This window comes from Macaca mulatta, chromosome 8 (assembly GCF_049350105.2).
Source record: "Macaca mulatta isolate MMU2019108-1 chromosome 8, T2T-MMU8v2.0, whole genome shotgun sequence".
NCBI classification, from domain to species: Eukaryota; Metazoa; Chordata; class Mammalia; order Primates; family Cercopithecidae; genus Macaca; species Macaca mulatta.
The window spans coordinates 105,663,225-105,679,453 of record NC_133413.1 but is presented as its reverse complement, the minus strand read 5'-3'; the positions used below and the strand labels follow the sequence as shown (position 1 = coordinate 105,679,453).

Sequence of the window (16,229 nt, the reverse complement as noted above, 5' to 3'; positions counted from 1 at the left end):
CAATAAACCAACTAATAGATTTCATAGACATATACAGAACACTCTACCCATTGACAGCATCCACATTCTTCTCAAGTACATTTAGGACATTTTCTAGGATTGGCCATATGTTAGGCTACAAATTAAGTCTCAGTAGATTTTAAAAGATAGATATTATTCAAAGTATCTTCTTCAACCATAATGAAATAAAGTTAGAAATCAATAGAGAAGTTACTGAAAATTTCACAGATTTTTGGAAATCAAACAACACACTGTTAACCAACCAATGGATCAAAAAAAGAAATCATAAGGGAAATTAGAAAATACTTAGAGACTAATGAAAATGAAAACAACATACCAAAACATGTAACACAGTGAAAGAAGTGCTAGGGGAGACATTTATGGTTGTAAACACCTGCAGTAAAAAACAAGAAAGATCTCAAATTTACAACCTAAGTTTACAACTTAATGAACTAGAAAGAGAAGAGAAAACTAAACCCAAAAGTTGCAAAAGTAAGGAAATAATAAAGATTGGATCAAAAATAAGTGAAATAGAGAAGAGAAAATCAAGAGAAAATCAATAAAATGTGAAGTTAGCTTTTTAAAAAGATAGACAAAATTGACAAACTTTTAGCTAGACAGAACAAGAAAGAAAAGAAAAGATTCAAATTACTAAAATCAGAAATAAAAGTGGGGACATTACTACTGATTCTACAGAAATAAAAATGATTATAAGAGAGCACTATGAACAATTATATGCCAACAAACTGAATAGCTTAGACGAAATGGAAAAATTCCTAGAAATACAAAACCTATCAAGACAAGCCCATGAAGATATGGAAAATCCAAATAGACCTATAACTAGTAAGGAGATTGAATCAGTAATCAAAAATCTCCTGACAAAGAAAAGCCCTGCACTTGAGGGCTTCACTTGTGAGTTCTACCAAACATTTAAAGGCAAACTAATACCAATTCTGCTGAAACTTTTCCAAAATATTGAAGAGGAGGAAACATTTCCTAACTTATGCTAGAAAGACCAAGGGACTTAAATAGCTTTGGATTCTAAGAGTTTTCATCTAACTGTACTTAGAGCACGGATATTGATCTGGATTTCAGTCACAGGCCAGTGTGCAAATTCAGCACATGACTCCTTCCTTGAAATATGGACTTTTAAACTTTTCCTGGCTGACTGAACTTGTTGGCCTTTTCCTTTACACTCACGTCTCTTCTCTGTGTATGTAGGATGGTTACTGGAAAATGTTAAGAGTATACAGACAGATGTTACACAAAACAATGGCAATAAATGTAGAATAATGAAACTGGCAAGAAGATTACAAACTTATATGCGATAACAGACCTTGAACTGGAAAGATCCCCCAGACAAAAATTTAAGAATTAAGTTGTCTGGTTGAGAAAATTTGTCTGCCAAGTCCTCACAAGTCATTAGAAAATCAAATAAAGCTTATTCCTATCCTAGTCTCAGTTTTGTTTTGTTTTAATGAGGAGAAGGAGAGATGATAACAATAAGATAGATAATAAAGCATGTAAAATATAGTACAGCATGGTAAAATGAACATGAATTTTACAGTTTGATCCAGATTATATGATCTTGGACTAATAACTTTACCTCTCTGTCCCTATTTCTTTTTTTTTCCTTTTTTTTTTTTTTAGATAGGGTCTTGCTCTGTCACTCAGGCTGGAGTATAGTGGTGCAATCTTGGCTCACTGCAGCCTCAACCTCCTGGATTCAAGAGATCCTCCCACCTCAGCCTTCTTAGTAGCTGGGACCACAGGTGCATGCCACCACACCCAGCAATTTTTGTATTTTTTTAGTAGAGACAGAGTTTCATCATGTTGCTCGGACTGGTCTCCAACTCCTGAGCTCAAGGGATCAGCCAGCCTCAGCCACCCAAAGTGCTGGGATTACAGGCATGAGCCACTACGCCTTTCTGTGTCCCTATTTCTTGATCTACAGTGATTAAGTAAAATAAGTTCTATAAAGAGCTCAGAATAAGGTAGGCATGCAAAAAAATATGTTATACACATGATGATACTATAGCCAACACATCGTTGCCAAGAGACATGCAGAAACCTCAATACCAGGATGACAAGGAGATGGAAGCCATTCCAGTATGGCTCAAGCTAAAATAACTAACCTGAGCTTGGGCTTATTTGTGGAGAAGGAGTCCATCAGACTAAATCACAGTATTTAAAGGCAAGCTTACTCTGATCCAGGCTGGCACTTATACCCAAGGGTGTAGAAATGGAGGCCTAGAAAGGTGTGACTGTGGAGACAGTCATAGTCAAGTGGTTAACAATTTGATTCCAGACAGACTCGCTCATGTTAAAACATACCTTTGGCCAGGCCAAAAGAGATAAGGGGCTGATCCCCCAAAAAGAGGGATCAGCACAAGCCAGGAGTTTGTCAGGGCCCTTGTGCTAGGCTGAAAAATGGCCCCAAAATGATATCAAATCACATCAAATCCCTGGAACCTATAAATGTGACCTTATTTGGAAAAAGTCTTTGCAGATGTGATTAAGTTAAGGATCTGAAAAAGAGGGACTTATCCTGAATAATCTAGGTAGGCCCTAAATGCAATCACCTGTATCCTTATAGAATAAACACAGAGGAGAGGGCAATGTGAAGACAAAGGCAGAGATTATAGTGATGTGGCTACAAGTCATGGAATGCCAAGGAATCCCAATAGCCACCAGAAGCTGGAAGGAGCATGGAGCAGATTCTCCCTTAGAGCCTTCAGAGGGAGTGTGGTACTGCCCATACCTTGATCTCAGACTTCTGGCCTCCAGAACTCAGAGAATAAACTTCTACTGTTTTAAGTGGTGATTTGTCACGGCAGCCCTAGAAGACTGCTACAGCCCTGAACAAGGCTTTGGGGTTTGGACAAAATTTCAGCCCAAAAATAGAAATGGAATTCAATCTAGAAGTAGAGTAGAAGCCCATCCACAGGGGTTCACAGAGAAGACAGCAGTGTGGCATTTTGCTCAATGCATACCAGACATAGGCCATCCAGACCAATTCTAGATCTAACCATGATGGGGAGGAGCAAGTCTTGGGTTGGCTAGGAACTGGGTTCACCTTGCAGATGGGATATTTCAGCAGCCACAGCCAGGCTGGGCAAACAGGAACTGGCAAAGCAGGGGGTGATGTTTTGGCAATAGATGATAAATGTCTTCTAGAACTTGACCACATATAATTAGAGATAATGTCAGTTTCAAAAGAAAAAACACAAAGGGTCAGAAAATACGCTACTCTTGCTCTGGAAGGAATCTGTCCAAGGACCCGGAAACACTAGTTCCTTTCTTTCATAGACATGCTAGCCTTAGCTCTGGAGTACGGAGTGTGCCATCTGCTCTGGCCCTCTCTGTAGCCCCCATAGCCTCTCTGGAACTAAGACCTTCCTGTGTGCTCAGGGAGACTCCTTCTTCAGCCAAGAGCTTCTGTGACTTGAACAGACCATTCTGCACCTATATTAGTAAGAAAGGAGAACTGGGAAAAGGAAGAATTTACTATCCCTACAGGGTTCAGACTCATGTCTGAGACTCAGCCTCATTGTTAGAATACAACAAGGATATCCTACTTCCCCCACAACAACAACAACAAAAAAATGGTATCATAATAGGCTGTCAATTTAGATGTTCTCAAAAACTACACTTCTCCCTCCCTATAGGAGAAATAAATGTGCATCAGTTATAGTCTCTGTCCTTCAGAAGTTTGTGTCCTCATACATAATATGAGGTCTAAACACAGTCACTAATCTACAGAGATGTGAGTACAGTAGAGTGGCACAAGCCATCAGAGTTGAAGAAGTTGAGAACAGAGCATGAGAGATATTTGTATTAATATGTCAATGGCAGGAATGAAAGGATTCCAAAATATGGCAATCTGATATTAAATTCATAGCATCAATTTTATGGCCACTAGACATAACCTGGGCAACATGGCAAAACCCCATCTCTATAAAAAATAAAAACATTAGCCGAGTATGGTGGTGTGTGCCTGTAGTCCACACTACTGAGGGCTGAAGTGGGAGGATGGCTTGAGCCCAGGAGGTGGAAGTTGCAGTGAGTCATGATCACGCCACTGTTACCCAGCCTGGACAATGGAGTGAGACCGTGTCTCAAAAAAAGAAAGAGAAAGAAAGGCAGGAAAGAAAAAGAAAGCAGAAGGGAAGGAAGAGAGAAAGGAAGAGAGAGAGAGAGGAAGGGGAGGGAGGGAGAGAGGAAGGAGTGTTATCCAGAATGACCATCGTGATGTTGAAATAAAAGAATGCGATCTGCACCAAGATGGCCGAGATCCGTGCCAAGATGGCCAAATAGGAACAGCTCCAGCCTCCAGCTCCTAGCATGAGAGACACAGAAGACGGGTGATTTCTGCATTTCCAACTGAAGTACCTGATTCACCTCACTGGGGCAAGTCGGACAGTGGGTGCAGGACAGTGGGTGCAGCCCAACGAGCGAGAGCCAAAGCAGGGCAAGGCATTGCCTCATCCAGGAAGCACAAGGGGGAAGGGAATTCCCTTTCCTAGCCAAGGGAAACCATGACACACAACACGTGGAAAATCAGGTCAATCACACCCTAATACTGTGCTTTACCAAGGGTCTTAGCAAATGGCACACCAGGAGATTATATCCTACGCCTGGCTCAGGGGGGTCTCACACCCACAGAGCCTCCATCATTGCTAGCACAGCAGTCTGAGATCTAACTGCAGGGTGCCAGCAAGGCTGGGGAGGGGTGCCCACCATTGCTGAGGCTTAGGTAGGTAAACAAAGCGGCCAGGAAGCTCAAACTGGGTGGAGCCCACCACAGCTCAAGGAGGCCGGCCTGCCTCTGTAGACTCCACCTCTGGGGACAGGGCATAGCCAAACAAAAGGCAGCAGAAACCTCTGCAGAGGTAAATCTCCCTGTCTGACAGCTTTGAAGAGAGTAGTGGTTTTCCCAGCACAGAGTTTGAGATCTGAGAACGGACAGACTGTCTGCTCAAGTGGGTCCCTGACCCCTGAGTAGCCTAACTGGGAGACATCCCCAACTTGGGGAAGACTGACACCTCACACCTCACATGGCCGGATACACCTCTGAGACAAAGCTTCCAGAGGAACGATCAGACAGCAACACTTGCTGTTCAGCAATATTCACTCTTCCGCAGCCTCCACTGCTGATACCCAGGCAAACACAGTCTGGAGTGGACCTCGAGCAAACTCCAACAGACCTGCAGCTGAGGGTCCTGACTGTTAGAAGGAAAAATAACAAACAGAAAGGACATCCACACCAAAACCCCATCTGTACGTCACCATCATCAGAGACCAAAGGTAGATAAAACCACAAAGATGGAGAAAAAGCAGTACAGAAAAGCTAGAAATTCCAAAAATCAGAGCGCCTCTCCCCTGCAAAGGAACGCAGCTCCTTGCCAGCAACAGAACAAAGCTGGACGGAGAATGACTTTGATGAGTTGAGAGAAGAAGACTTCAGACAATCAAACTTCTCTGAGCTAAAGGAGGAATTACGAACCCAGCACAAAGAAACTGAAAACCTTGGAAAAATATTTGACGAACGACTAGCTAGAATAACCAATGCAGAGAGGTCCTTACGACCTGATAGAGATGAAAACCATGACACAAGAACTACGTGACAAATGCACAAGCTTCAGTAACCGACTCGATCAACTGGAAGAAAGGGTATCAGTGATTGAAGATCAAATGAATGAAATGAAGCGAGAAGAGAAGTTTAGAGAAAAAAGAGTAAAAAGAAATGAGCAAAGCCTCCAAGAAATATGGGACTATGTGAAAAGACCAAATCTATGTCTGATTGGTGTACTGAAAGTGACGAGGAGAATGGTACCAAGTTGGAAAACACTCTGCAGGATATCATCCAGGAGAATTTCCCCAACGTAGCAAGGCAGGCCAACATTCAAATTCAGGAAATACAGAGAACGCCACAAAGATACTCCTCAAGAAGAGCAACTCCAAGACACATAATTGTCAGATTCACCAAAGTTGAAATGAAGGAAAAAATGAAAGGCAGCCAGGGAGAAAGGTTGGGTTACTCACAAACGGAAGCCCACAAGACTAACAGCGGATCTCTTGGGAGAAAACTCTCCAAGCCAGAAGAGAGTGGGGGCCAATATTCAACATTCTCAAAGAAAAGAATTTTAAACCCAGAATTTCATATCCAGCCAAACTAAGTTTCATAAGTGAAGGAGAAATAAAATCCTTTACAAGCAAATGACAAGCAAATGCTGAGAGATTCTGTCACCACCAGGCTTGCCCTACAAGAGCTCCTAAAGGAAGCACTAAACATGGAAAGGAACAACTGCTACCAGCCACTGCAAAAACACGCCAAAATGTAAAGACCATCAATGCTACGAAGAAACTGCATCAACTAATGAGCAAAATAACCAGTTAACATCATAATAACAGGATCAAGTTCACACATAACAGTATTAACCTTAAAAGTAAATGGGCTAAATGCTCCAATTAAAAGGCACAGACTGGCAAACTGGAAAAAGAGTCAAGACCCATCAATTTGCTGTATCCAGGAGACCCATCTCACGTGCAGAGACACACATAGGCTCAAAATAAAGGGATGGAGGAAGATCTACCAAGCAAATGGAAAATGAAAAAAGGCAGGGGTTGCCATCCTAGTCTCTAATAAAACAGACTTTAAACCAACAAAGATCAAAAGAGATAAAGAAGGCCATTACATAATGGTAAAGGGATCAATTCAACAAGAAGAGCTAACTATCCTAAATACATATGCACCCAATACAGGAGCACCCAGATTCATAAAACAAGTCCTTAGAGACTTACAAAGAGACTTAGACTCCCACAGAAGAATAATGGGAGACTTTAACACCCCACTGTCAACATTAGACAGATCAACGAGACAGAAAGTCAACAAGGATATCCAGGAATTGTACTCAACTCTGCACCCAGTGGACCTAATAGACATCTACAGAACTCTCCACCCCAAATCAACAGAATATACATTCTTCTCAGCACCACATAGCACTTATTCCAAAATTGACCACATAGCTGGAAGTAAAGCACTCCTCAGCAAATGTAAAAGAACAGAAATTATAACAAACTCTCTCTCAGACCACCGTGCAATCAAACTAGAACTCAGGATTAAGAAACTCACTGAAAACCACTCAACTACATGGAAACTGAACAACCAGCTCCTGAGTGACTACTGGGTACATAACGAAATGAAGGCAGAAATAAAGATGTTCTTTGAAACCAATGAGAACAAAGACACAACGTACCAGAACCTCCGGGACACATTTAAAGCAGTGTGTAGAGGGAAATTTATAGCACTAAATGCCCACAAGAGAAAGCAGGAAAGATCTAAAATTGACACCCTAACATCACAATTAAAAGAACTAGAGAAGCAAGAGCAAACAAATTCAAAAGCTAGCAGAAGGCAAGAAATAACTAAGATCGGAGCAGAACTGAAGGAAACAGAGACACAAAAAACCCTTCAAAAAATCAATGAATCCAGGAGCTGGGTTTTTTGAAAAGATCAACAAAATTGATAGACCGCTAGCAAGACTAATAAAGAAGAAAAGAGAGAAGAATCAAATAGACACAATAAAAAATAATAAAGGGGATATCACCACTGACCCCACAGAAATACAAACTACCATCAGAGAATACTATAAACACCTCTATGCAAAAAAACTAGAAAATCTAGAAGAAATGGATAAATTCCTGGACACATACACTCTCCCAAGACTAAACCAGGAAGAAGTTGAATCCCTGCATAGACCAATAACAGGCTCTGAAATTGAGGTAATAATTAATAGCCTACCAACCAAAAAAGTCCAGGATCAGATGGATTCACAGTCGAATTCTACCAGAGATACAAAGAGGAGCTGGTACCATTCCTTCTGAAACTATTCCAATCAATAGAAAAAGAGGGAATCCTCCCCAACTCATTTTATGAGGCCAACATCATCCTGATATCAAAGCCTGGCAGAGACACAACAAAAAAAAAGGAGAATTTTAGGCCAATATCCCTGATGAACATCGATGCAAAAATCCTCAATAAAATACTGGCAAACTGAATCCAGCAGCACATTAAAAAGCTTATCCACCATGATCAAGTGGGCTTCATCCCTGGGATGCAAGGCTGGTTCAACATATGCAAATCAATAAACATAATCCAGAATATAAATAGAACCAAAGACAAAAACCACATGATTATCTCAATAGATGCAGAAAAGGCCTTTGACAAACTTCAACAGCCCTTCATGATAAAAACTCTCAATAAATTCGGTATTGATGGAACATATCTCAAAATAATAAAGAGTTATTTATGACAAACCCACAGCCAATATCATACTGAATGGGCAAAAAACTGGAAGCATTCCCCTTGAAAACTGGCACAAGACAGGGATGCCCTCTCTCACCACTCCTATTCAACGTAGTGTTGGAAGTTCTGGCCAGGGCAATCAGGCAAGAGAAAGACATAAAGGGTATTCAATTAGGAAAAGAGGAAGTCAAATGGTCCCTGTTTGCAGATGACATGATTGTATATTTAGAAAACCCCATTGTCTCAGCCCAAAATCTCCTTAAGCTGATAAGCAACTTCAGCAAAGTCTCAGGATACAAAATCAATGTGCAAAAGTCACTAACATTCTTATACACCAATAACAGACAAACAGAGAGTCAAATCATGAGTGAACTCCCATTCACAATTGCTACAAAGAGAAAAAATACCTAGGAATCCAACTTACAAGGGACGGAAGGACCTCTTCAAGGAGAACTACAAACCACTGCTGAATGAAATGAAAGAGGACACAAACGAATGGAAGAACATTCCATGCTCATGGATAGGAATAATCAATATCGTGAAAATGGCCATACTGCTCAAGGTAATTTACAGATTCAATGCCATCCTTATGAAACTACCAATGACTTTCTTCACAGAATTGGAAAAAACTACTTTAAAGTTCATATGTAACCAAAAAAGAGCCCGCATTGCCAAGACAGTCCTAAGCCAAAAGAACAAAGCCAGAGGCATCACACTACCTGACTTCAAACTATACTACAAGGCTACAGTAACCAAAACAGCATGGTACTGGTACCAAAACAGAGATATAGACCAATGGAACAGAACAGAGCCCTCAGAAATAATACCACACATCTACAACCATCTGATCTTTGACAAACCTGAGAAAAACAAGAAATGGGGAAAGGATTCCCTATTTAATGAATGGTGCTGGGAAAACTGGCTAGGCGTAAGTAGAAAGCTGAAACTGGACTTCTTCCTTGCACCTTATACAAAAATTAATTCAAGATGGATTAGAGACTTAAATGTTAGACCTAAAACTATAAAAACCCTAGAAGAAAACCGAGGCAATACCATTCAGGACATAGGCATGGGCAAGGACTTCATGTCTAAAACACCAAAAGCAATGGCAACAAAAGCCAAAATTGACAAATGGGGTCTAATTAAACTAAAGAGCTGCTGCACAGCAAAAGAAACTACCATCAGAGTGAACAGGCAACCTACAGAATGGGAGAAAATTTGTGCAATCTACTCATCTGACAAAGGGCTAATATCCAGAACCTACAAAGAACTCAAACAAATTTACCAGAAAAAAAGAACCCTATCAAAAAGTGGGTAAAGGATATGAACAGACACTTCTCAAAAGAAGACATTTATGCAGCTGACACATGAAAAAATGCTCATCATCACTAGCCATCAGAGAAATGCAAATCAAAACCACAATGAGATACCATCTCACACCAGTTAGAATGGTGATCATTAAAAAGTCAGGGAACAACAGGTGCTGGAGAGGATGTGGAGAAATAGAAACACTTTTACACTGTTGGTGGTACTGTAAACTAGTTCAACCATTGTGGAAGACAGTGTGGCAATTCCTCAAGGATCTAGAACTAGAAATTTGACCCAGCCATCCCATTACTGGGGATATACCCAAAGGATTATAAATCATGCTGCTATAAAGACACATGCACACATATGTTTATTGCGGCACTATTCACAATAGCAAAGACTTGGAACCAACCCAAATGTCCATCAATGACAGACTGGATTAAGAAAATGTGGCACATATACACCATGGAATACTACGCAGCCATAAAAAAGGATGAGTTCGTGTCCTTTGCAGGGACATGGATGCAGTTGGAAACCATCATTCTCAGCAAACTATCACAAAACAGAAAATCAAACACTGCATGTTCTCACTCACAGGTGGGAATTGAACAATGAGAACACTTGGAGACAGGAAGGGGAATGTCACACACTGGGACCTGTTGTGGGGTGGGGGGAGGCGGGAGGAATAGCATTAGGAGACATACCTAATGTAAATGAGGAGTTAATGGGTGCAGCATACCAACATGGCACATGTATACATATGTAACAAACCTGCATGTTGTGTACATGTACCTTAGAACTTAAAGTATAATAAAAAGAAAAAAAAATGCAATGAATGGTTATAAGAAAATCTCTGAATAATCAAAGAATTTCTAAATTATTGTACCTCTCTGGCCTTGATTTTGATTGCTTTATCTATAAAATGAAAGAGGTGTTTTTTTTTTGCTTTTTGTTTTTTTGTTTTTTGAGACACACTATGTTGCCCAGGCTAGAGTGGAGTACGGTGGCGTGATCTCGGCTCACTGCAACCTCAGCTGAAAGAGTTTCATACATTATCACTAAAGTCCTTTCCAGTCCCCAAATATTCCGTGGACAGTTCATGGCAAGGTTGATACCAACAGGTACCTTTTGTAAGGCCATAAAGACTGGTTGACTTGTGAATCCGTAACTGAGGAAATAGAGCAAACTGGCCTGCATAAAATCTTGGGTTGCTTCCCAAGAGTCCATATGGACAATCAGGGGAAATGGAAGACTGATGGACACCAAACCTAAGCCCAGGCCTGTTGGACATGTCCCATCACCTCCATCAATTTGGTTTCACTTTGCCTTCATTTTAATGCCTGACTGAAATTCCTATTCCCCTCCCCTTTTTCCCCAATTTTTTTTGAATCAGGCTTAACTTTCTAAAGCTTAAAAATTATAAAGCAAAAAACAGTATGAAAAAGGGGGGAGGGAAGGAGCTGTACTCACATAACTGTAGAATTGAAAGGAACATTGTGATGTTAAAGCCTCAAAAAGAGGCTGAACTACTGACTCCTCAGAGGGTCAACTGGTTTGAGCCACATACATTAGCACTTGCCTCCTCAGACTGATCTGTTTGTTGGTTGCTATGTGGATGGTGATAAAATATCCATTTGGATGGAGTCAAAAATTATATTACACTCTTACAGCACATCTGCAAATCCTGGCCTTTTGAACAAATGACCGCAGTATACCAGGCCTCTGTGCTGTCAGAAGCTGATTCCCAAATACCAACTTTGAACCTCGCCCTACCATATGGACTCATGGGGTCAATGAAAAATGGTGTCTGAGGGGCCCCAAAACATGAGAAGTTCTGGCAAAAAGTGACAGGTTTTATCCAGGCTGCTGAAGAGAAATGTACTGAGACTAGAAAAGCTAAGGAGGTGCACGCCTTCAGAACGTGTCTGTAGATCAAAATACACCCTAACAGATTCTTGAGAGAGCCCCTGGCGGCTGTGTTAACCTTGGCATTGTTATCATTAAGAGGCTATGCTCATTTCTGGCACCTAACACTGGACATATTGACAGCAATGGGGTTGATGGAAGAGGAAAGAATCTGTTTTGCAGTTAAAAAAAAAAAAAAAAAACTTCTCAGGTTTCTCAAGCCATTTGAAATCACGCCAGAGAAATACTTGATTTCAGCATTCTTCAGCTCTCTGCGATGATGCCGCAAGTGCTGTCCCCCACATGTGATGATGTATTTCAGAGCCAGAGTTTTCTCAAGATGTTCCAAGCCTGCAGGCTCCTGATCCTTTTTCAAATTACCAAGATAATAGTATCCCAGTGAGAGTTGTGATTAGTCTAAACTCTCCACAGCTGTGAGAGATGAATGTACAAATTCCAATAAAGATTCTGCATGTTCTGGGCTGAATTTACCTACACGACATCGAGGCCTAATTCAGGGACCACTTAAAAGAACTGGAGCTGCTTCGGTGCGACTCCATTCTTCCATGACATCAGCTGCTAGGAGGCTTGCAACTGGCCCAGGAGGATGCCTTCCCTCATGCCAATGTCACCGCCCAGCAGTGGGTATTTGTCTAAAAGACCTGTAGTATGCAGGGGAGAGATGCAGGGAAGGGAAAATTAAACCTAAGTACCTGGGAATTGGAAGAAGCCTTGCAATTCATTATGTGAGTAGCCAGGGAGATTACAGGACACCTTGTAACTGAAGCAGTTGGCCTGGGACTGTGTGGGACAGCAGAACCAGCTGCCTCGCCACTTCTAACTTATTTACAATGGTACTAGCAAGAAACCAGGCTCAGAGAGTTCTTCAGACACTTGGGAAAGACAACAGTGCTTTGATTTCCTAATTTGGACACCTTTTACCTAAAATACTTCCTTGAATACTAAATGAATGTAATAATACATGGCATGCCCCTTTACCATGTTTTTTGTTTTGTTTTTAAGACAGAGTCTCATTCTCTTGCCCAGGCTAAAGTTCAGTGGCACTATCTCAGCTCACTGCAGCCTCCACCTCCTGAGCTCAAGCCATCCTCCCACCTCAGTCTACCACGTACCTGGGACCACAGGTGCAGCGCCGCCATGCCTGGCCAATTTTTGTAATTTTTTTGTTAGAGACAGGGTTTTGCCATGTCACCTGGGCTAGTCTCAAACTCCTGGGCTCAAGTGATCCGCTGGGCTCAAGTGATTCGCCCACCTTGGCCTCCCAAAGTGCTGGGATTACAGGCATGAGCCACCGCACCCAGTCCCCTTTACCATGTTAATAATTGTATCACCTAGAGGCACTTGCCTATTCTTTATGAAATACCTGACACTCAGCATGCTTTCCATGACTAGGAAAGACAGGGGACAAGGATTCACGACATTGTCTACACACATTAACAATTACAGAGAAAGAAAGAAGATTGTTCAGAAAACAGAAATTTATACCAAACGAATTTATAGCAGGGTTTTTTAAAAAAAAAGATCTAATAGAATTTTCATGAATGTAGAATCTTCTAAAGCCACACTACCTTCATCTTATACATCCACATCCATTGTTTAGAGCCCACTGAATTTTATAACTGTGTAACTTTCTTACTCACATCTGGAGATTTTACTAGTGCACTGTAATTTTATACTTTATCACACAGCCACACACATGTTACTCTTATGTGGCATGTGGCATTTCTCCTTGTAGACTCTGAACTCGACGTTTTACTCTCAGGGGCAAACCAGAAAGAGAACATGACTCAAGTCAGGAGACCCACCAGAGTTGAATGAGCCATAAATGAAATTCTCAAAATACCAAACTCTAGGTGATCCATACATCCATTTTATTAAAATGGGAGTGGGCAGGACTGGAAAACCAAATTATCATATGTTCTCACTTGTAAGTAGGAGTTAATTTGTGGGTACGCAAAGGCATATAGAGTGGCATAATGGACACTGGAGACTCAGAAGAGAGGAGGACGGGTGGGGGGTAAAGGATAAGAACACTACCTATTGGAGGCTGGGCATGATGGCTCACGCCTGTAATCCCAGCACTTTGGGAGGCCGAGGTGGGCGGATCACCTGAGGTCAGGAGTTCGAGACCAGCCTGAACAACATGGAGAAACCCCGTCTCTACTAAAAATACAAAATTAGCCCGGCATGGTGGCACATGCCTGTAATCCTAGCTACTTGGCAGGCTGAGGCAGGAGTATCACTTGAACTCAGGAAGCAGAGGCTGTGGTGAGCAGAAATCGCACCATTGCACACTCCAGCCTGGGCAACAAGAGCGAACTCCATCTCGAAAAAAAAAAAAAAAAAAAAAACAGAACACTACCTATTGGGTACAATGTACACTACTCGGGTGACAGGTGCACTAAAATTTCAGACTTCATCGCTATACAATTCATCCATGTAACCAAAAACTGCTTGTACCCCCAAAGCTACTGAAAGTAAATAAAATCAATAAAATGAAATTGTAAAATGTAAACGGAATAAATCATCCAATCAAAAGACCAGAAAAATAGGAGTAGAAGTGAGGGAAGGAGGGAACACACTGATTTTTGTCTAATAGTCACAAAAACAAAACATAAATCCAGAAACATTTTCTCTTTTATTTTTTCACCATCTCTCATTGCAAATCTTCTATACGCTAATAGATACTTTCAACATTGCTACAGATCCCCTCAGATTTCATCTTCTCAAGAGCAAAAGCAAATCATTAATGTAAGCCTGTTAAACTGGATGGCAACTATGCATGACTTCCCCTGGAACCATGTTGCAAGAACCGCTTTTTCAAGCAGCTTTTCCTTGTCTTTCTGCTGGAGGCCGATTCTAGGTAAAATAGCCCAGCAAGGCAACTTGGAAAAAAACTTTAGAAAATTAATGAGTGGGAAATCATAGAATAAGTCAGGATTCTAGACAAATAACTGGTGTCCAAGTCCCCTCCTTGCCCCAACATTGTCTCCCCACTCTCTGGAGTTCTCTTCTCTGACTACAAGGGTAACCAACACTATGTCTGGGGGCCTCTAGGATACTACTTAAGCATCCTGGCAGTGTCTGATCTGAGTGGTCAGTGCTCAATGTTGTTAAGCATTTTGCATAAAAATGCTGATTTCCTGTGTGTGTAAATATATATATATATATGTTTATATGCATATATGTGTGGGGGGGAGGTATATGCCAGGATTCTAATAGCTAAAACAAAGATTCAGAGACAATAACTAGAGCAGCCATGCAGAAAAGGGGAGTGTTGCCTTGCTGGGAATATTCAAAGTTGGTCTGATGGTAACATGCAGTGTGCTACTAAATGACAACCATCTCCTAGGGATAAAAAGCCCTGCTTTGGCACATGTGCAATTTCCCTCATGTAAATAACACCCACCATGGCTCATTTCAAGCTTCCCAAGTGACATCACTGAATGGAAAGTTAAAGAGAGAAAGTCTTTCAGATGTAAATAATCTCAATTATATTTATAAATAATAGTAAAATGTAGTGGAATCACTAGAATGTGAATTTTGAGTATCGCATTTGCTTTTAATATAATGTAATTGCAAGTTTGCATAATTTAATATTTAATAATAGTTGCATTTAACAACTAGCTCCCAAAATCCTTGAAAATGTATCGGTGGGTAGGAGTGAGCAGGTCCCATTCGCTCCAGCACACCAGTACATGTTGCTCTTCAGGGACGTTAAAAGATACTTTGAACAAATCATCTGGATCGAACTATCTCCAGAGTTCCCAAGGATGCCAAACTCTTTGCTATCCCACTTTAGAAATACCCAAAACACAGGTTAAACTGTGGACGGTATTAAGAATGCCATTAACAACACCTTACTGTTGTATCACGCTTTACACTTTTCAAAGTAGTACCTTTATGGCACGGTGGGACTGTCTGACCCTGCGGAGTGAATTTAAATCGCTGGGTAAATAGCTTCTTAATGTATAATGGGTGAAAAGAAAGTCCTGGGAGCCGTTTGTCAAAGAGAAAGGCGAAGGAGTGGAACTGACAGTTCCAGCAAGGAAGCCGGGAGACTGGTCGGCCCCCACCCGGTTCCTGGTTCTCTCCTGGAAATGGCTCCAACATTGCGCAAGCAGGTGGGTGTACAATAGTTTTGAGCACACATCTCTCCCTCTCTCAGATTTAATTAGAATTTCCCTTTTTTCCAACAAAGAGTTGGACCGGATACCTTCTGAGAGTTTTACAAACAGTAAAATGATAAGCTCCATAACATTCAAATATGCTCCTAACAGCTCAGTAATGGTTTCCTCCAAATCAAAAGGTGCCTGTTAGTGCAGCAGACGCTTGTGCAGACTCTACATGCATTCTCACTACAAAAACTTATACCGCCAGTAGTCGTGGCCGAGTGGTTAAGGCGATGGACTAGAAATCCATTGGGGTCTCCCCGCGCAGGTTCGAATCCTGCCGACTACGGGATTAACAGCTTTTTTTTCTTGCCATCAAACACTTTTTGTGTTTTAGAGCGTTCTGCTCGAACTTCCACAGATTTCAGGAATTTTCTAACGGTTGAAACACAACAGGGACCCAAACGGGACAAGAGAGAATGAAAGGGCGAGAAAGTGTGGTTGTGGTTACAACGTGGGCCCGGGAGGGGGAGACGGGACAAACCACGCCAGACGAGCTGAAAGGAAGAAACGCA

The 16,229-nt window shown here is 41.4% G+C and overlaps 1 long non-coding RNA gene and 1 other non-coding gene across 2 annotated transcripts in view; one reads left to right on the top strand and one right to left on the bottom strand.

Moving 5' to 3' along the window:
* Nucleotides 1-16,229, bottom strand: part of LOC106999837 (uncharacterized) — a 550,889-nt gene that overhangs the window by 534,066 nt on the left and 594 nt on the right. The gene's annotated exons all lie outside the window — the stretch shown is intronic.
* Nucleotides 15,922-16,003, top strand: TRNAS-AGA (transfer RNA serine (anticodon AGA)). Its single transcript has one exon. It is a non-coding gene; the product is annotated as a tRNA-Ser (tRNA).